The following is a 27,299-nucleotide window of genomic DNA, read 5'->3' as shown; positions in this document are numbered from 1 at the left end:
CATCCATATGGAACAGAAATACATCATTATAGAACAGAGATACATCAATATAGAACAGAGATACATCAACATAGAACAGAGATGCATCAATATAGAACAGAGATACATCAATATAGAACAGACATACATCAATATAGAACAGACATACATCAATACAAAACAGTGATAAATCAATATAGAACAGAGATACATCCATATGGAACAGAGATACATCCATATGGAACAGAGATACATCAACATAGAACAGAGATGCATCAATATAGAACAGAGATACATCAATATAGAACAGAGATACATCCATATAGAACAGAGATGCATCAATATAGAACAGAGATACATCAATATAGAACAGAGATACATCAATATAGAACAGATATACCTCAATATAGAACAGAGATACCTCAATATCGAACAGAGATACATCAATATAGAACAGAGATACATCAATATAGAACAGATATACCTCAATATAGAACAGAGATATATCAATATAGAACAGACATACATCAATATAGAACAGACATACATCAATACAGAACAGAGATACATCAACATAGAACAGAGATACATCAATGTAGAACAGAGATACATCAACATAGAACAGAGATACATCAATATAGAACAGAGATGCATCAATATAGAACAGAGATACCTCAATATAGAACAGAGATACATCAATACAAAACAGAGATACATCAACATAGAACAGAGATGCATCAATATAGAACAGAGATACATCAATACAGAACAGAGATGCATCAATATAGAACAGAGATACATCAATATAGAACAGATATACCTCAATATAGAACAGATACCTCAATATAGAACAGAGATACATCAATGTAGAACAGATACCTCTCTATAGAACAGAGATACCTCAATATAGAACAGAGATACATCAATATAGAACAGATACCTCACTATAGAACAGAGATACCTCAATATAGAACAGAGATACATCCATATAGAACAGAGATACATCCATATAGAACAGAGATACCTCAATATATAACAGAAATACATCAATATAGAACAGAGATACATCAATACAAAACAGAGATACATTGTAGTGAACGCCCTTGGCAGAGCGGCAAGTTGCCGCAAATACTACTTTGTGAGGTATGGGCAGAAAGACTACCAGTCCCAGAAGGCCAAGCGGCGCCAGGAGGCTGCACAGTGGGAGGATATTACTTAAGCTCCTCCCCTTGAACAAAACGGGGCTTGTCAATCCTGTTCCTGGTTTGTTTCCATGTTGTTTCCTGCTTCGGAGTTCCTGTCCTGGAGTATTTTGACTAGCCTGTGTTTTGATCGCCGCGACGACGAAGTGCCTGCGTGGTCAGTTGAGCAGACACCCGCCGCGACGACGAAGTGCCTGCGTGGTCAGTTGAGCAGACACCCGCCGCGACGACGAAGTGCCTGCGTGGCCAGCTCATCACTTTTCAGCGCGTCTCTGTGAGTAAAACAAAGCCGCGCTTGTGGAGAAAAGACTGCGGAGAGCGGGCTCGCTCTCTTCTGCATCTCTTGTTTGCAGTCTCTGAGGTTATCGCCTGGTTTAAGGTAGAGTGCGGTTCGCACACACCCCTAAGTTGTTTTTGCGTTTGGTTTCCTGCATTGAGGGGATTATCGACTCCTGATCCAAGCCAATCCCAAAAGAAGTATTTTGGGATTTTAGTACTCAGTACACGTTCGAAAAGATTACCGGAGTGAGTTTCAACTTCGGAGCTTGTTACAGGAGCTGGAGAGAAAAGTGCATTAACTTTCACCAGCTGGTGTATAGACTTCCTGTATTTCCAGTAACCCTGATTTTCTACACGGAAAAGAACGCTTACACCAGTGGTAAGTTACGGAGCCCTGGGGAGGTGGGGATATTTACGTCAAGGCAAAGATACTATATCCTTTTACATCTTTTCGCCCACCTTCAGGGAGGTCTTCCCAGTAAAGCTGCTGAATCCGAATCTCGTCTTGAGAAGCTTAGAAGACCCCTTCATTCATCCCCAGATTCCCCCTTGCGACCTCCGACTGTGTTCGCACCAATTGCGGTGGTTGTCCCGTGGTTGGGTGAAGTGCGGTGTGAGGTTGTGAGGACAGTCATCCCGTCGTTCCTGCTGGGCATAGGATTCAGGTTAGTGGCGCATGCGATTCTTGCGCTGCTTACAATCTTTACATACATCCATATAGAACAGACATACATCAAGATAGAACAGAGATACATCAATACAGAACAGAGATGCATCAATATAGAACAGAGATACATCAATGTAGAACAGATATACCTCAATATAGAACAGATACCTCAATATAGAACAGAGATACATCAATGTAGAACAGATACCTCACTATAGAACAGAGATACCTCAATATAGAACAGAGATACATCAATATAGAACAGATACCTCACTATAGAACAGAGATACCTCAATATAGAACAGAGATACATCCATATAGAACAGAGATACATCCATATAGAACAGAGATACCTCAATATAGAACAGAAATACATCAATATAGAACAGAGATACATCAATACAAAACAGAGATACATCCATATAGAACAGAGATGCATCAATACAAAACAGAGATACATCAATACAGAACAGAGATACATCAATACAAAACAGTGATAAATCAATATAGAACAGAGATACATTCATATGGAACAGAGATACATCCATATGGAACAGAAATACATCATTATAGAACAGAGATACATCAATATAGAACAGAGATTCATCAATACAAAACAGTGATAAATCAATATAGAACAGAGATACATTCATATGGAACAGAGATACATCCATATGGAACAGAAATACATCATTATAGAACAGAGATACATCAATATAGAACAGAGATACATCAATATAGAACAGAGATACATCAATATAGAACAGAGATTCATCAATACAAAACAGTGATAAATCAATATAGAACAGAGATACATTCATATGGAACAGAGATACATCCATATGGAACAGAAATACATCATTATAGAACAGAGATACATCAATATAGAACAGAGATACATCAATATAGAACAGAGATACATCAATACAAAACAGTGATAAATCAATATAGAACAGAGATACATTCATATGGAACAGAAATACATCATTATAGAACAGAGATACATCAATATAGAACAGAGATACATCAATATAGAACAGAGATACATCCATATAGAACAGAGATACATCAATATAGAACAGAGATACATCAATATAAAACAGAGATACATCATTATAGAACAGAGATACATCAACATAGAACAGAGATACATCAATATAAAACAGAGATACATCATTATAGAACAGAGATACATCAATATAGAACAGAGATACATCAATATAAAACAGAGATACATCATTATAGAACAGAGATACATCAATATAGAACAGAGATACATCAATATAAAACAGAGATACATCATTATAGAACAGAGATACATCATTATAGAACAGAGATACATCAATATAGAACAGAGATACATCAATATAGAACAGAAATACATCAATATAGAACAGAGATACATCAATATAGAACAGAAATACATCAATATAGAACAGAGATACATCAATATAAAACAGAGATACATCATTATAGAACAGAGATACATCAATATAGAACAGAGATACATCAATATAGAACAGAAATACATCAATATAGAACAGAGATACATCAATATAAAACAGAGATACATCATTATAGAACAGAGATACATCAATATAAAACAGAGATACATCATTATAGAACAGAGATACATCAATATAGAACAGAGATACATCAATATAGAACAGAGATACATCCATATAGAACAGAGATACATCAATATAGAACAGAGATACATCAATATAAAACAGAGATACATCATTATAGAACAGAGATACATCATTATAGAACAGAGATACATCAATATAGAACAGAGATACATCAATATAGAACAGAGATACATCCATATAGAACAGAGATACATCAATATAGAACAGATATACCTCAATATAGAACAGAGATACATCAATATAGAACAGAGATACATCAATATAGAACAGAAATACATCAATATAGAACAGAGATTCATCAATATAGAACAGAGATACATCAATATAGAACAGAGATACATCCATATAGAACAGAGATACATCAATATAGAACAGAGATACATCAACATAGAACAGAGATACATCAATATAGAACAGAGATGCATCAATATAGAACAGAGATACATCAATATAGAACAGAGATACATCAATATAGAACAGATATACCTCAATATAGAACAGAGATACATCAACATAGAACAGAGATACATCATTATAGAACAGAGATACATCAATATAGAACAGAGATACATCAATATAGAACAGAAATACATCAATATAGAACAGAGATACATCAATATAAAACAGAGATACATCAATATAGAACAGAGATACATCCATATAGAACAGAGATACATCAATATAGAACAGATATACCTCAATATAGAACAGAGATACATCAATATAGAACATAGATGCATCAATACAGAACAGAGATACATCAATATAGAACAGAGATACATCAATATAGAACAGAGATACATCAATACAGAACAGAGATGCATCAATACAGAACAGAGATACATCAATATAGAACAGAGATACATCAATATAGAACAGAGATACATCAATATAGAACAGTGATACATCAATATAGAACAGATATACCTCAATATAGAACAGAGATACATCAATATAGAACAGAGATGCATCAATACAGAACAGAGATGCATCAATACAGAACAGAGATGCATCAATACAGAACAGAGATACATCAATACAAAACAGAGATGCATCAATACAAAACAGAGATACATCAATACAGAACAGAGATACATCAATATAGAACAGAGATACATCCATATAGAACAGAGATACATCAATATAGAACAGAGATACATCAATACAGAACAGAGATGCATCAATACAGAACAGATATACCTCAATATAGAACAGAGATACCTCAATATAGAACAGAGATACATCAATACAAAACAGTGATAAATCAATATAGAACAGAGATACATCCATATGGAACAGAAATACATCCATATGGAACAGAAATACATCCATATGGAACAGAAATACATCATTATAGAACAGAGATACATCAATATGGAACAGAGATACATCCATATGGAACAGAGATACATCAATATAGAACAGAGATGCATCAATACAAAACAGTGATAAATCAATATAGAACAGAGATACATCCATATGGAACAGAGATACATCCATATGGAACAGAGATACATCAACATAGAACAGAGATGCATCAATATAGAACAGACATACATCAATATAGAACAGAGATACATCCATATAGAACAGAGATGCATCAATATAGAACAGAGATACATCAATGTAGAACAGATATACCTCAATATAGAACAGAGATACCTCAATATCGAACAGAGATACATCAATATAGAACAGAGATACATCAATATAGAACAGATATACCTCAATATAGAACAGAGATATATCAATATAGAACAGACATACATCAATATAGAACAGACATACATCAATATAGAACAGAGATACATCAATACAGAACAGAGATGCATCAATATAGAACAGAGATACATCAATGTAGAACAGAGATACATCAACATAGAACAGAGATGCATCAATATAGAACAGACATACATCAATGTAGAACAGAGATACATCAACATAGAACAGAGATACATCAATACAAAACAGAGATACATCAACATAGAACAGAGATGCATCAATATAGAACAGAGATACATCAATATAGAACAGAGATACATCAATATAGAACAGACATACATCAATACAAAACAGTGATAAATCAATATAGAACAGAGATACATCCATATGGAACAGAGATACATCCATATGGAACAGAGATACATCAACATAGAACAGAGATACATCAATATAGAACAGACATACATCCATATGGAACAGAAATACATCCATATGGAACAGAAATACATCCATATGGAACAGAAATACATCATTATAGAACAGAGATACATCAATATAGAACAGAGATACATCAACATAGAACAGAGATGCATCAATATAGAACAGAGATACATCAATATAGAACAGACATACATCAATATAGAACAGACATACATCAATACAAAACAGTGATAAATCAATATAGAACAGAGATACATCCATATGGAACAGAGATACATCCATATGGAACAGAGATACATCAACATAGAACAGAGATGCATCAATATAGAACAGAGATACATCAATATAGAACAGAGATACATCAATATAGAACAGAGATACATCCATATAGAACAGAGATGCATCAATATAGAACAGAGATACATCAATATAGAACAGAGATACATCAATATAGAACAGATATACCTCAATATAGAACAGAGATACCTCAATATCGAACAGAGATACATCAATATAGAACAGAGATACATCAATATAGAACAGATATACCTCAATATAGAACAGAGATATATCAATATAGAACAGACATACATCAATATAGAACAGACATACATCAATACAGAACAGAGATACATCAACATAGAACAGAGATACATCAATGTAGAACAGACATACATCAATACAAAACAGTGATAAATCAATATAGAACAGAGATACATCCATATGGAACAGAGATACATCCATATGGAACAGAGATACATCAATATAGAACAGAGATGCATCAATATAGAACAGAGATACCTCAATATAGAACAGAGATACATCAATACAAAACAGAGATACATCAACATAGAACAGAGATGCATCAATATAGAACAGAGATACATCAATACAGAACAGAGATGCATCAATATAGAACAGAGATACATCAATATAGAACAGATATACCTCAATATAGAACAGATACCTCAATATAGAACAGAGATACATCAATGTAGAACAGATACCTCACTATAGAACAGAGATACCTCAATATAGAACAGAGATACATCAATATAGAACAGATACCTCACTATAGAACAGAGATACCTCAATATAGAACAGAGATACATCCATATAGAACAGAGATACATCCATATAGAACAGAGATACCTCAATATATAACAGAAATACATCAATATAGAACAGAGATACATCAATACAAAACAGAGATACATCCATATAGAACAGACATACATCAAGATAGAACAGAGATACATCAATACAGAACAGAGATGCATCAATATAGAACAGAGATACATCAATGTAGAACAGATATACCTCAATATAGAACAGATACCTCAATATAGAACAGAGATACATCAATGTAGAACAGATACCTCACTATAGAACAGAGATACCTCAATATAGAACAGAGATACATCAATATAGAACAGATACCTCACTATAGAACAGAGATACCTCAATATAGAACAGAGATACATCCATATAGAACAGAGATACATCCATATAGAACAGAGATACCTCAATATAGAACAGAAATACATCAATATAGAACAGAGATACATCAATATAGAACAGAGATACCTCAATATAGAACAGAAATACATCAATACAAAACAGAGATACATCCATATAGAACAGAGATGCATCAATACAAAACAGAGATACATCAATACAGAACAGAGATACATCAATACAAAACAGTGATAAATCAATATAGAACAGAGATACATTCATATGGAACAGAGATACATCCATATGGAACAGAAATACATCATTATAGAACAGAGATACATCAATATAGAACAGAGATTCATCAATACAAAACAGTGATAAATCAATATAGAACAGAGATACATTCATATGGAACAGAGATACATCCATATGGAACAGAAATACATCATTATAGAACAGAGATACATCAATATAGAACAGAGATACATCAATATAGAACAGAGATACATCAATATAGAACAGAGATTCATCAATACAAAACAGTGATAAATCAATATAGAACAGAGATACATTCATATGGAACAGAGATACATCCATATGGAACAGAAATACATCATTATAGAACAGAGATACATCAATATAGAACAGAGATACATCAATATAGAACAGAGATACATCAATACAAAACAGTGATAAATCAATATAGAACAGAGATACATTCATATGGAACAGAAATACATCATTATAGAACAGAGATACATCAATATAGAACAGAGATACATCAATATAGAACAGAGATACATCCATATAGAACAGAGATACATCAATATAGAACAGAGATACATCAATATAAAACAGAGATACATCATTATAGAACAGAGATACATCAACATAGAACAGAGATACATCAATATAAAACAGAGATACATCATTATAGAACAGAGATACATCAATATAGAACAGAGATACATCAATATAAAACAGAGATACATCATTATAGAACAGAGATACATCAATATAGAACAGAGATACATCAATATAAAACAGAGATACATCATTATAGAACAGAGATACATCATTATAGAACAGAGATACATCAATATAGAACAGAGATACATCAATATAGAACAGAAATACATCAATATAGAACAGAGATACATCAATATAGAACAGAAATACATCAATATAGAACAGAGATACATCAATATAAAACAGAGATACATCATTATAGAACAGAGATACATCAATATAGAACAGAGATACATCAATATAGAACAGAAATACATCAATATAGAACAGAGATACATCAATATAAAACAGAGATACATCATTATAGAACAGAGATACATCAATATAAAACAGAGATACATCATTATAGAACAGAGATACATCATTATAGAACAGAGATACATCAATATAGAACAGAGATACATCAATATAGAACAGAGATACATCCATATAGAACAGAGATACATCAATATAGAACAGAGATACATCAATATAAAACAGAGATACATCATTATAGAACAGAGATACATCATTATAGAACAGAGATACATCAATATAGAACAGAGATACATCAATATAGAACAGAGATACATCCATATAGAACAGAGATACATCAATATAGAACAGATATACCTCAATATAGAACAGAGATACATCAATATAGAACAGAGATACATCAATATAGAACAGAAATACATCAATATAGAACAGAGATTCATCAATATAGAACAGAGATACATCAATATAGAACAGAGATACATCCATATAGAACAGATATACCTCAATATAGAACAGAGATACATCAACATAGAACAGAGATACATCAACATAGAACAGAGATACATCAATATAGAACAGATATACATCAATATAGAACAGAGATTCATCAATATAGAACAGAGATACATCAATATAGAAGAGATATACATCAATATAGAACAGAGATACATCCATATAGAACAGAGATACATCAATATAGAACAGAAATACATCAACATAGAACAGAGATTCATCAATATAGAACAGAGATACATCCATATAGAACAGAGATACATCAATATAGAACAGAGATACATCAATATAAAACAGAGATACATCATTATAGAACAGAGATACATCAATATAGAACAGATATACATCAATATAGAACAGAGATTCATCAATATAGAACAGAGATACATCAATATAGAACAGATATACATCAATATAGAACAGAGATACATCCATATAGAACAGAGATACATCAATATAGAACAGATATACATCCATATAGAACAGAGATACATCAATATAGAACAGATATACATCAATATAGAACAGATATACATCAATATAGAACAGAGATTCATCATTATAGAACAGAGATACATCAATATAGAACAGATATACATCAATATAGAACAGAGATTCATCATTATAGAACAGAGATACATCAATATAGAACAGATATACATCAATATAGAACAGAGATACATCCATATAGAACAGAGATACATCAATATAGAACAGAGATACATCCATATAGAACAGAGATACATCAATATAGAACAGAGATACATCAATATAAAACAGAGATACATCATTATAGAACAGAGATACATCATTATAGAACAGAGATACAACAATATAGAACAGAGATACATCAATATAGAACAGAGATACATCAATATAGAACAGAAATACATCAATATAGAACAGAGATTCATCAATATAGAACAGAGATACATCAATATAGAACAGATATACCTCAATATAGAACAGAGATACATCAATATAGAACAGAGATACATCAATATAGAACAGATATACATCAATATAGAACAGAGATTCATCAATATAGAACAGAGATACATCAATATAGAACAGATATACATCAATATAGAACAGAGATACATCCATATAGAACAGAGATTCATCAATATAGAACAGAGATACATCAATATAGAACAGAGATACATCAATATAGAACAGAAATACATCAATATAGAACAGAGATTCATCAATATAGAACAGAGATACATCAATATAGAACAGATATACCTCAATATAGAACAGAGATACATCAATATAGAACAGAGATACATCAATATAGAACAGAGATACATCAATATAGAACAGATATACCTCAATATAGAACAGAGATACATCAATATAGAACAGAGATACATCCATATAGAACAGAGATACATCAATATAGAACAGAGATACATCAATACAAAACAGAGATACATCAATATAGAACAGATATACATCAATATAGAACAGAGATACATCAATATAGAACAGAGATACATCAATATAGAACAGTGATACCTCAATATAGAACAGAGATACATCAATATAAAACAGAGATACATCATTATAGAACAGTGATACCTCAATATAGAACAGAGATACATCAATATAGAACAGAAATACATCAATATAGAACAGAGATACATCAATATAGAACAGAGATACATCAATATAGAACAGAGATACATCCATACAGAACAGAGATACATCATTATAGAACAGAGATACATCAATATAGAACAGAGATACATCAACATAGAACAGAGATACATCAATATAGAACAGAGATACATCAACATAGAACAGAGATACATCAATATAGAACAGAAATACATCAATATAGAACAGAGATACATCAATACAAAACAGAGATATATCCATATAGAACAGAGATACATCAATATAGAACAGAGATACATCAATATTGAACAGAGATACATCAATATAGAACAGAGATACATCAATATAGAACAGAGATACATCAATATAGAACAGAGATACATCAACATAAAACAGAGATACATCATTATAGAACAGTGATACCTCAATATAGAACAGAGATACCTCAATATAGAACAGAAATACATCAATATAGAACAGAGATACATCAATACAAAACAGAGATACATCCATATAGAACAGAGATACATCAATATAGAACAGAAATACATCAATATAGAACAGAGATTCATCAATACAAAACAGTGATAAATCAATATAGAACAGAGATACATTCATATGGAACAGAGATACATCCATATGGAACAGAAATACATCATTATAGAACAGAGATACATCAATATAGAACAGAGATACATCAATATAGAACAGAGATACATCAATACAAAACAGTGATACATCAATATAGAACAGAGATACATTCATATGGAACAGAGATACATCCATATGGAACAGAAATACATCATTATAGAACAGAGATACATCAATATAGAACAGAGATACATCAATATAGAACAGAGATACACCAATATAGAACAGAGATACATCCATATAGAACAGAGATACATCAATATAGAACAGAGATACATCAATATAGAATAGAGATACATCAATATAGAACAGTGATATGTCATTATAGAACAGAGATACATCAATATAGAACAGAGATACATCAATATAGAACAGAGATACATCATTATAGAACAGAGATACATCAATATAGAACAGAGATACATCAACATAGAACAGAGATACATCAATATAGAACAGATATACCTCAATATAGAATAGAGATACATCAATATAGAACAGTGATATGTCATTATAGAACAGAGATACATCAATATAGAACAGAGATACATCAATATAGAACAGAGATACATCATTATAGAACAGAGATACATCAATATAGAACAGTGATATGTCATTATAGAACAGAGATGCATCAATATAGAACAGAGATACATCAATATAGAACAGAGATACATCAACATAGAACAGAGATACATCAATATAGAACAGATATACATCAATATAGAACAGAGATACATCAATATAGAACAGAGATACATCAACATAGAACAGACATACATCAATATAGAACAGATATACATCAATATAGAACAGAGATACATCAATATAGAACAGATATACCTCAATATAGAACAGAGATACATCAATATAGAACAGAGATACATCCATATAGAACAGAGATACATCAATATAGAACAGAGATACATCAATATAGAACAGAGATACATCAATATAGAACAGAGATACATCAATATAGAACAGAGATACATCATTATAGAACAGAGATACATCAATATAGAACAGAGATACATCAACATAGAACAGAGATACATCAATATAGAACAGAGATACATCAATATAGAACAGAGATACATCAATATATAACAGAGATACATCAATATAGAACAGAGATACATCAATATAGAACAGAGATACATCAATATAGAACAGAGATACATCAATATAAAACAGAGATACATCATTATAGAACAGAGATACATCAATATAGAACAGAGATACATCAATATAGAACAGAAATACATCAATATAGAACAGAGATACATCATTATAGAACAGAGATACCTCAATATAGAACAGAGATACATCAATATAGAACAAAGATACCTCAATATAGAACAGAGATACATCAATATAGAACAGATATACATCAATATAGAATAGAGATACATCAATATAGAACAGTGATATGTCATTATAGAACAGAGATACATCAATATAGAACAGAGATACATCAATATAGAACAGAGATACATCATTATAGAACAGAGATACCTCAATATAGAACAGAGATACATCAATATAGAACAGAGATACATCAACATATAACAGAGATACATCAATATAGAACAGTGATACCTCAATATAGAACAGAGATACATCAATATAGAACAGATATACATCAATATAGAACAGTGATATGTCATTATAGAACAGAGATACATCAATATAGAACAGAGATACATCAATATAGAACAGAGATACATCATTATAGAACAGAGATACATCAATATAGAACAGAGATACATCAACATAGAACAGAGATGCATCAACATAGAACAGAGATACATCAATAGGGAATAGAGATACATCAATATAGAACAGTGATATGTCATTATAGAACAGAGATACATGAATATAGTACAGATATACATCAATATAGAACAGAGATACATCATTATAGAACAGAGATACCTCAATATAGAACAGAGATACATCAATATAGAACAGAGATACATCAATATAGAACAGATATACATCAATATAGAACAGAGATACATCAATATAGAATAGAGATACATCAATATAGAACAGTGATATGTCATTATAGAACAGAGATACATCAATATAGAACAGAGATACATCAATATAGAACAGAGATACATCATTATAGAACAGAGATACATCAATATAGAACAGAGATACATCAACATAGAACAGAGATGCATCAACATAGAACAGAGATACATCAATATAGAATAGAGATACATCAATATAGAACAGTGATATGTCATTATAGAACAGAGATACATCAATATAGAACAGATATACATCAATATAGAACAGAGATACATCATTATAGAACAGAGATACCTCAATATAGAACAGAGATACATCAATATAGAACAGAGATACATCAATATAGAACAGAGATACATCAATATACAACAGATATACATCAATATAGAACAGAGATACATCAATATAGAACAGAGATACATCAATATAGAATAGAGATACATCAATATAGAACAGTGATATGTCATTATAGAACAGAGATACATCAATATAGAACAGAGATACATCAATATAGAACAGAGATACATCATTATAGAACAGAGATACATCAATATAGAACAGAGATACATCAACATAGAACAGAGATGCATCAACATAGAACAGAGATACATCAATATAGAACAGAGATACATCAATATAGAACAGAGATACATCAACATAGAACAGAGATACATCAATATAGAACAGAGATACATCAATATAGAACAGATATACCTCAATATAGAATAGAGATACATCAATATAGAACAGTGATATGTCATTATAGAACAGAGATACATCAATATAGAACAGAGATACATCAATATAGAACAGAGATACATCATTATAGAACAGAGATACATCAATATAGAACAGTGATATGTCATTATAGAACAGAGATACATCAATATAGAACAGAGATACATCATTATAGATCAGAGATACATCAATATAGAACAGAGATACATCAATATAGAACAGAGATACATCATTATAGAACAGAGATACATCAATATAGAACAGTGATATGTCATTATAGAACAGAGATACATCAATATAGAACAGAGATACGTCATTATAGAACAGAGATACATCAATATAGAACAGAGATACATCAACATAGAACAGAGATACATCAATATAGAACAGATATATATCAATATAGAACAGAGATACATCAATATAGAACAGAGATACATCAACATAGAACAGAGATACATCAATATAGAACAGAGATACATCAATATAGAACAGAGATACATCAATATAGAACAGATATACCTCAATATAGAACAGAGATACATCAATATAGAACAGAGATACATCCATATAGAACAGAGATACATCAATATAGAACAGAGATACATCAATATAGAACAGAGATACATCAATATAGAACAGTGATACCTCAATATAGAACAGAGATACATCAATATAAAACAGAGATACATCATTATAGAACAGAGATACATCCATATAGAACAGAGATACATCAATATAGAACAGAAATACATCAATACAGAACAGAGATGCATCAATACAGAACAGAGATGCATCAATATAGAACAGAGATACATCAATACAGAACAGAAATACATCAATATAGAACAGAGATTCATCAATACAAAACAGTGATAAATTAATATAGAACAGAGATACATTCATATGGAACAGAGATACATCCATATGGAACAGAAATACATCATTATAGAACAGAGATACATCAATATAGAACAGAGATACATCAATATAGAACAGAGATACATCAATATAGAACAGAGATACATCAATATAGAACAGAGATGCATCAATATAGAACAGAGATACATCAATATAGAACAGAGATACATCAATATAGAACAGAGATACATCAATACAGAACATAGATACATCAATATAGAACAGTAATACATCAATATAGAACAGAGATACATCAATATAGAACAGAGATACATCAACATAGAACAGAGATACATCAATATAGAATAGAGATACATCAATATAGAACAGTGATATATCATTATAGAACAGAGATACATCAATATAGAACAGAGATACATCAATATAGAACAGAGATACATCATTATAGAACAGAGATACATCAATATAGAACAGAGATGCATCAATACAAAACAGAGATACATCAATACAGAACAGAGATACATCAATATAGAACAGAGATACATCAATATAGAACAGAGATACATCAATATAGAATAGAGATACATCAATATAGAACAGTGATATGTCATTATAGAACAGAGATACATCAATATAGAACAGAGATACATCAATATAGAACAGAGATACATCATTATAGAACAGAGATACATCAATATAGAACAGAGATACATCAACATAGAACAGAGATGCATCAACATAGAACAGAGATACATCAATATAGAATAGAGATACATCAATATAGAACAGTGATATGTCATTATAGAACAGAGATACATCAATATAGAACAGATATACATCAATATAGAACAGAGATACATCATTATAGAACAGAGATACCTCAATATAGAACAGAGATACATCAATATAGAACAGAGATACATCAATATAGAACAGAGATACATCAATATACAACAGATATACATCAATATAGAACAGAGATACATCAATATAGAACAGAGATACATCAATATAGAATAGAGATACATCAATATAGAACAGTGATATGTCATTATAGAACAGAGATACATCAATATAGAACAGAGATACATCAATATAGAACAGAGATACATCATTATAGAACAGAGATACATCAATATAGAACAGAGATACATCAACATAGAACAGAGATGCATCAACATAGAACAGAGATACATCAATATAGAACAGAGACACATCAATATAGAACAGAGATACATCAACATAGAACAGAGATACATCAATATAGAACAGAGATACATCAATATAGAACAGATATACCTCAATATAGAATAGAGATACATCAATATAGAACAGTGATATGTCATTATAGAACAGAGATACATCAATATAGAACAGAGATACATCAATATAGAACAGAGATACATCATTATAGAACAGAGATACATCATTATAGAACAGAGATACATCAATATAGAACAGAGATACATCAACATAGAACAGAGATACATCAATATAGAACAGATATATATCAATATAGAACAGAGATACATCAATATAGAACAGAGATACATCAACATAGAACAGAGATACATCAATATAGAACAGAGATACATCAATATAGAACAGAGATACATCAATATAGAACAGATATACCTCAATATAGAACAGAGATACATCAATATAGAACAGAGATACATCCATATAGAACAGAGATACATCAATATAGAACAGAGATACATCAATATAGAACAGAGATACATCAATATAGAACAGAGATACATCAATATAGAACAGTGATACCTCAATATAGAACAGAGATACATCAATATAAAACAGAGATACATCATTATAGAACAGAGATACATCCATATAGAACAGAGATACATCAATATAGAACAGAAATACATCAATACAGAACAGAGATGCATCAATACAGAACAGAGATGCATCAATATAGAACAGAGATACATCAATACAGAACAGATATATATCAATATAGAACAGAGATACATCAATATAGAACAGAGATACATCAACATAGAACAGAGATACATCAATATAGAACAGAGATACATCAATATAGAACAGAGATACATCAATATAGAACAGATATACCTCAATATAGAACAGAGATACATCAATATAGAACAGAGATACATCCATATAGAACAGAGATACATCAATATAGAACAGAGATACATCAATATAGAACAGAGATACATCAATATAGAACAGAGATACATCAATATAGAACAGTGATACCTCAATATAGAACAGAGATACATCAATATAAAACAGAGATACATCATTATAGAACAGAGATACATCCATATAGAACAGAGATACATCAATATAGAACAGAAATACATCAATACAGAACAGAGATGCATCAATACAGAACAGAGATGCATCAATATAGAACAGAGATACATCAATACAGAACAGAAATACATCAATATAGAACAGAGATTCATCAATACAAAACAGTGATAAATTAATATAGAACAGAGATACATTCATATGGAACAGAGATACATCCATATGGAACAGAAATACATCATTATAGAACAGAGATACATCAATATAGAACAGAGATACATCAATATAGAACAGAGATACATCAATATAGAACAGAGATACATCAATATAGAACAGAGATGCATCAATATAGAACAGAGATACATCAATATAGAACAGAGATACATCAATATAGAACAGAGATACATCAATACAGAACAGAGATACATCAATATAGAACAGTGATACATCAATATAGAACAGAGATACATCAATATAGAACAGAGATACATCAACATAGAACAGAGATACATCAATATAGAATAGAGATACATCAATATAGAACAGTGATATATCATTATAGAACAGAGATACATCAATATAGAACAGAGATACATCAATATAGAACAGAGATACATCATTATAGAACAGAGATACATCAATATAGAACAGAGATGCATCAATACAAAACAGAGATACATCAATACAGAACAGAGATACATCAATATAGAACAGAGATACATCAATATAGAACAGAGATACATCAATATAGAACAGATATACCTCAATATAGAACAGAGATACATCAATATAGAACAGAGATACATCCATATAGAACAGAGATACATCCATATGGAACAGAGATGCATCAATATAGAACAGAGATACATCAATATAGAACAGTGATAAATCAATATAGAACACAGATACATCAACATAGAACAGAGATGCATCAATATAGAACAGAGATACATCAATATAGAACAGAGATACATCAACATAGAACAGAGATACATCAATATAGAACAGAGATACATCAGTATAGAACAGAGATACATCCATATAGAACAGACATACATCAAGATAGAACAGAGATACATCCATATAAAACAGAGATACATCAATATAGAACAGAGATACATCAATATAGAACAGAGATACATCAATATAGAACAGAGATACATCAATATAGAACAGAGATACATCAAAATAGAACAGAGATACATCAACATAGAACAGAGATACATCAATATAGAACAGAGATGCATCAATATAGAACAGAGATGCATCAATACAAAACAGTGATAAATCAATATAGAACAGAGATACATCCATATGGAACAGAGATACATCCATATGGAACAGAGATACATCAACATAGAACAGAGATGCATCAATATAGAACAGACATACATCAATATAGAACAGAGATACATCCATATAGAACAGAGATGCATCAATATAGAACAGAGATACATCAATGTAGAACAGATATACCTCAATATAGAACAGAGATACCTCAATATCGAACAGAGATACATCAATATAGAACAGAGATACATCAATATAGAACAGATATACCTCAATATAGAACAGAGATATATCAATATAGAACAGACATACATCAATATAGAACAGACATACATCAATATAGAACAGAGATACATCAATACAGAACAGAGATGCATCAATATAGAACAGAGATACATCAATGTAGAACAGAGATACATCAACATAGAACAGAGATGCATCAATATAGAACAGACATACATCAATGTAGAACAGAGATACATCAACATAGAACAGAGATACATCAATACAAAACAGAGATACATCAACATAGAACAGAGATGCATCAATATAGAACAGAGATACATCAATATAGAACAGAGATACATCAATATAGAACAGACATACATCAATACAAAACAGTGATAAATCAATATAGAACAGAGATACATCCATATGGAACAGAGATACATCCATATGGAACAGAGATACATCAACATAGAACAGAGATACATCAATATAGAACAGACATACATCCATATGGAACAGAAATACATCCATATGGAACAGAAATACATCCATATGGAACAGAAATACATCATTATAGAACAGAGATACATCAATATAGAACAGAGATACATCAACATAGAACAGAGATGCATCAATATAGAACAGAGATACATCAATATAGAACAGACATACATCAATATAGAACAGACATACATCAATACAAAACAGTGATAAATCAATATAGAACAGAGATACATCCATATGGAACAGAGATACATCCATATGGAACAGAGATACATCAACATAGAACAGAGATGCATCAATATAGAACAGAGATACATCAATATAGAACAGAGATACATCCATATAGAACAGAGATGCATCAATATAGAACAGAGATACATCAATATAGAACAGAGATACATCAATATAGAACAGATATACCTCAATATAGAACAGAGATACCTCAATATCGAACAGAGATACATCAATATAGAACAGAGATACATCAATATAGAACAGATATACCTCAATATAGAACAGAGATATATCAATATAGAACAGACATACATCAATATAGAACAGACATACATCAATACAGAACAGAGATACATCAACATAGAACAGAGATACATCAATGTAGAACAGAGATACATCAACATAGAACAGAGATACATCAATATAGAACAGAGATGCATCAATATAGAACAGAGATACCTCAATATAGAACAGAGATACATCAATACAAAACAGAGATACATCAACATAGAACAGAGATGCATCAATATAGAACAGAGATACATCAATACAGAACAGAGATGCATCAATATAGAACAGAGATACATCAATATAGAACAGATATACCTCAATATAGAACAGATACCTCAATATAGAACAGAGATACATCAATGTAGAACAGATACCTCTCTATAGAACAGAGATACCTCAATATAGAACAGAGATACATCAATATAGAACAGATACCTCACTATAGAACAGAGATACCTCAATATAGAACAGAGATACATCCATATAGAACAGAGATACATCCATATAGAACAGAGATACCTCAATATATAACAGAAATACATCAATATAGAACAGAGATACATCAATACAAAACAGAGATACATCCATATAGAACAGACATACATCAAGATAGAACAGAGATACATCAATACAGAACAGAGATGCATCAATATAGAACAGAGATACATCAATGTAGAACAGATATACCTCAATATAGAACAGATACCTCAATATAGAACAGAGATACATCAATGTAGAACAGATACCTCACTATAGAACAGAGATACCTCAATATAGAACAGAGATACATCAATATAGAACAGATACCTCACTATAGAACAGAGATACCTCAATATAGAACAGAGATACATCCATATAGAACAGAGATACATCCATATAGAACAGAGATACCTCAATATAGAACAGAAATACATCAATATAGAACAGAGATACATCAATACAAAACAGAGATACATCCATATAGAACAGAGATGCATCAATACAAAACAGAGATACATCAATACAGAACAGAGATACATCAATACAAAACAGTGATAAATCAATATAGAACAGAGATACATTCATATGGAACAGAGATACATCCATATGGAACAGAAATACATCATTATAGAACAGAGATACATCAATATAGAACAGAGATTCATCAATACAAAACAGTGATAAATCAATATAGAACAGAGATACATTCATATGGAACAGAGATACATCCATATGGAACAGAAATACATCATTATAGAACAGAGATACATCAATATAGAACAGAGATACATCAATATAGAACAGAGATACATCAATATAGAACAGAGATTCATCAATACAAAACAGTGATAAATCAATATAGAACAGAGATACATTCATATGGAACAGAGATACATCCATATGGAACAGAAATACATCATTATAGAACAGAGATACATCAATATAGAACAGAGATACATCAATATAGAACAGAGATACATCAATACAAAACAGTGATAAATCAATATAGAACAGAGATACATTCATATGGAACAGAAATACATCATTATAGAACAGAGATACATCAATATAGAACAGAGATACATCAATATAGAACAGAGATACATCCATATAGAACAGAGATACATCAATATAGAACAGAGATACATCAATATAAAACAGAGATACATCATTATAGAACAGAGATACATCAACATAGAACAGAGATACATCAATATAAAACAGAGATACATCATTATAGAACAGAGATACATCAATATAGAACAGAGATACATCAATATAAAACAGAGATACATCATTATAGAACAGAGATACATCAATATAGAACAGAGATACATCAATATAAAACAGAGATACATCATTATAGAACAGAGATACATCATTATAGAACAGAGATACATCAATATAGAACAGAGATACATCAATATAGAACAGAAATACATCAATATAGAACAGAGATACATCAATATAGAACAGAAATACATCAATATAGAACAGAGATACATCAATATAAAACAGAGATACATCATTATAGAACAGAGATACATCAATATAGAACAGAGATACATCAATATAGAACAGAAATACATCAATATAGAACAGAGATACATCAATATAAAACAGAGATACATCATTATAGAACAGAGATACATCAATATAAAACAGAGATACATCATTATAGAACAGAGATACATCATTATAGAACAGAGATACATCAATATAGAACAGAGATACATCAATATAGAACAGAGATACATCCATATAGAACAGAGATACATCAATATAGAACAGAGATACATCAATATAAAACAGAGATACATCATTATAGAACAGAGATACATCATTATAGAACAGAGATACATCAATATAGAACAGAGATACATCAATATAGAACAGAGATACATCCATATAGAACAGAGATACATCAATATAGAACAGATATACCTCAATATAGAACAGAGATACATCAATATAGAACAGAGATACATCAATATAGAACAGAAATACATCAGTATAGAACAGAGATTCATCAATATAGAACAGAGATACATCAATATAGAACAGAGATACATCCATATAGAACAGATATACCTCAATATAGAACAGAGATACATCAACATAGAACAGAGATACATCAACATAGAACAGAGATACATCAATATAGAACAGATATACATCAATATAGAACAGAGATTCATCAATATAGAACAGAGATACATCAATATAGAAGAGATATACATCAATATAGAACAGAGATACATCCATATAGAACAGAGATACATCAATATAGAACAGAAATACATCAACATAGAACAGAGATTCATCAATATAGAACAGAGATACATCCATATAGAACAGAGATACATCAATATAGAACAGAGATACATCAATATAAAACAGAGATACATCATTATAGAACAGAGATACATCAATATAGAACAGATATACATCAATATAGAACAGAGATTCATCAATATAGAACAGAGATACATCAATATAGAACAGATATACATCAATATAGAACAGAGATACATCCATATAGAACAGAGATACATCAATATAGAACAGATATACATCCATATAGAACAGAGATACATCAATATAGAACAGATATACATCAATATAGAACAGATATACATCAATATAGAACAGAGATTCATCATTATAGAACAGAGATACATCAATATAGAACAGATATACATCAATATAGAACAGAGATTCATCATTATAGAACAGAGATACATCAATATAGAACAGATATACATCAATATAGAACAGAGATACATCCATATAGAACAGAGATACATCAATATAGAACAGAGATACATCCATATAGAACAGAGATACATCAATATAGAACAGAGATACATCAATATAAAACAGAGATACATCATTATAGAACAGAGATACATCATTATAGAACAGAGATACATCAATATAGAACAGAGATACATCAATATAGAACAGAGATACATCAATATAGAACAGAAATACATCAATATAGAACAGAGATTCATCAATATAGAACAGAGATACATCCATATAGAACAGAGATACATCAATATAGAACAGAGATACATCAATACAGAACAGAGATGCATCAATACAGAACAGATATACCTCAATATAGAACAGAGATACCTCAATATAGAACAGAGATACATCAATACAAAACAGAGATGCATCAATACAAAACAGAGATACATCAATACAGAACAGAGATGCATCAATACAGAACAGAGATACATCAATATAGAACAGAGATACATCAATATAGAACAGAGATACATCAATATAGAACAGTGATACATCAATATAGAACAGATATACCTCAATATAGAACAGAGATACATCAATATAGAACAGAGATGCATCAATACAGAACAGAGATGCATCAATACAGAACAGAGATGCATCAATACAGAACAGAGATACATCAATACAAAACAGAGATGCATCAATACAAAACAGAGATACATCAATACAGAACAGAGATACATCAATATAGAACAGAGATACATCCATATAGAACAGAGATACATCAATATAGAACAGAGATACATCAATACAGAACAGAGATACATCAATATAGAACAGAGATACATCAATATAGAACAGAGATACATCAATACAGAACAGAGATACATCAATATAGAACAGAGATACATCAATATAGAACAGAGATACATCAATACAGAACAGAGATGCATCAATATAGAACAGAGATACATCAATATAGAACAGAGATACATCAATATAGAACAGAGATACATCAATACAGAACAGAGATGCATCAATACAGAACAGAGATACATCAATATAGAACAGAGATACATCAATATAGAACAGAGATACATCAATATAGAACAGTGATACATCAATATAGAACAGATATACCTCAATATAGAACAGAGATACATCAATATAGAACAGAGATGCATCAATACAGAACAGAGATGCATCAATACAGAACAGAGATGCATCAATACAGAACAGAGATACATCAATACAAAACAGAGATGCATCAATACAAAACAGAGATACATCAATACAGAACAGAGATACATCAATATAGAACAGAGATACATCCATATAGAACAGAGATACATCAATATAGAACAGAGATACATCAATACAGAACAGAGATGCATCAATACAGAACAGATATACCTCAATATAGAACAGAGATACCTCAATATAGAACAGAGATACATCAATACAAAACAGTGATAAATCAATATAGAACAGAGATACATCCATATGGAACAGAAATACATCCATATGGAACAGAAATACATCCATATGGAACAGAAATACATCATTATAGAACAGAGATACATCAATATGGAACAGAGATACATCCATATGGAACAGAGATACATCAATATAGAACAGAGATGCATCAATACAAAACAGTGATAAATCAATATAGAACAGAGATACATCCATATGGAACAGAGATACATCCATATGGAACAGAGATACATCAACATAGAACAGAGATGCATCAATATAGAACAGACATACATCAATATAGAACAGAGATACATCCATATAGAACAGAGATGCATCAATATAGAACAGAGATACATCAATGTAGAACAGATATACCTCAATATAGAACAGAGATACCTCAATATCGAACAGAGATACATCAATATAGAACAGAGATACATCAATATAGAACAGATATACCTCAATATAGAACAGAGATATATCAATATAGAACAGACATACATCAATATAGAACAGACATACATCAATATAGAACAGAGATACATCAATACAGAACAGAGATGCATCAATATAGAACAGAGATACATCAATGTAGAACAGAGATACATCAATATAGAACAGAGATACATCAACATAGAACAGAGATACATCAACATAGAACAGAGATACATCAACATAGAACAGAGATGCATCAATATAGAACAGACATACATCAATGTAGAACAGAGATACATCAACATAGAACAGAGATACATCAATACAAAACAGAGATACATCAACATAGAACAGAGATGCATCAATATAGAACAGAGATACATCAATATAGAACAGAGATACATCAATATAGAACAGACATACATCAATACAAAACAGTGATAAATCAATATAGAACAGAGATACATCCATATGGAACAGAGATACATCCATATGGAACAGAGATACATCAACATAGAACAGAGATACATCAATATAGAACAGACATACATCCATATGGAACAGAAATACATCCATATGGAACAGAAATACATCCATATGGAACAGAAATACATCATTATAGAACAGAGATACATCAATATAGAACAGAGATACATCAACATAGAACAGAGATGCATCAATATAGAACAGAGATACATCAATATAGAACAGACATACATCAATATAGAACAGACATACATCAATACAAAACAGTGATAAATCAATATAGAACAGAGATACATCCATATGGAACAGAGATACATCCATATGGAACAGAGATACATCAACATAGAACAGAGATGCATCAATATAGAACAGAGATACATCAATATAGAACAGAGATACATCAATATAGAACAGAGATACATCCATATAGAACAGAGATGCATCAATATAGAACAGAGATACATCAATATAGAACAGAGATACATCAATATAGAACAGATATACCTCAATATAGAACAGAGATACCTCAATATCGAACAGAGATACATCAATATAGAACAGAGATACATCAATATAGAACAGATATACCTCAATATAGAACAGAGATATATCAATATAGAACAGACATACATCAATATAGAACAGACATACATCAATACAGAACAGAGATACATCAACATAGAACAGAGATACATCAATGTAGAACAGAGATACATCAACATAGAACAGAGATACATCAATATAGAACAGAGATGCATCAATATAGAACAGAGATACCTCAATATAGAACAGAGATACATCAATACAAAACAGAGATACATCAACATAGAACAGAGATGCATCAATATAGAACAGAGATACATCAATACAGAACAGAGATGCATCAATATAGAACAGAGATACATCAATATAGAACAGATATACCTCAATATAGAACAGATACCTCAATATAGAACAGAGATACATCAATGTAGAACAGATACCTCACTATAGAACAGAGATACCTCAATATAGAACAGAGATACATCAATATAGAACAGATACCTCACTATAGAACAGAGATACCTCAATATAGAACAGAGATACATCCATATAGAACAGAGATACATCCATATAGAACAGAGATACCTCAATATATAACAGAAATACATCAATATAGAACAGAGATACATCAATACAAAACAGAGATACATCCATATAGAACAGACATACATCAAGATAGAACAGAGATACATCAATACAGAACAGAGATGCATCAATATAGAACAGAGATACATCAATGTAGAACAGATATACCTCAATATAGAACAGATACCTCAATATAGAACAGAGATACATCAATGTAGAACAGATACCTCACTATAGAACAGAGATACCTCAATATAGAACAGAGATACATCAATATACAACAGATACCTCACTATAGAACAGAGATACCTCAATATAGAACAGAGATACATCCATATAGAACAGAGATACATCCATATAGAACAGAGATACCTCAATATAGAACAGAAATACATCAATATAGAACAGAGATACATCAATATAGAACAGAGATACCTCAATATAGAACAGAAATACATCAATACAAAACAGAGATACATCCATATAGAACAGAGATGCATCAATACAAAACAGAGATACATCAATACAGAACAGAGATACATCAATACAAAA

The sequence above is a fragment of the Lissotriton vulgaris genome, chromosome 8 (genome assembly GCF_964263255.1).
Source record: "Lissotriton vulgaris chromosome 8, aLisVul1.2, whole genome shotgun sequence".
Lineage (NCBI taxonomy): Eukaryota > Metazoa > Chordata > Amphibia > Caudata > Salamandridae > Lissotriton > Lissotriton vulgaris.
The sequence above is the reverse complement of the archived record's forward strand: the minus strand, read 5'-3'. Positions refer to the sequence as shown.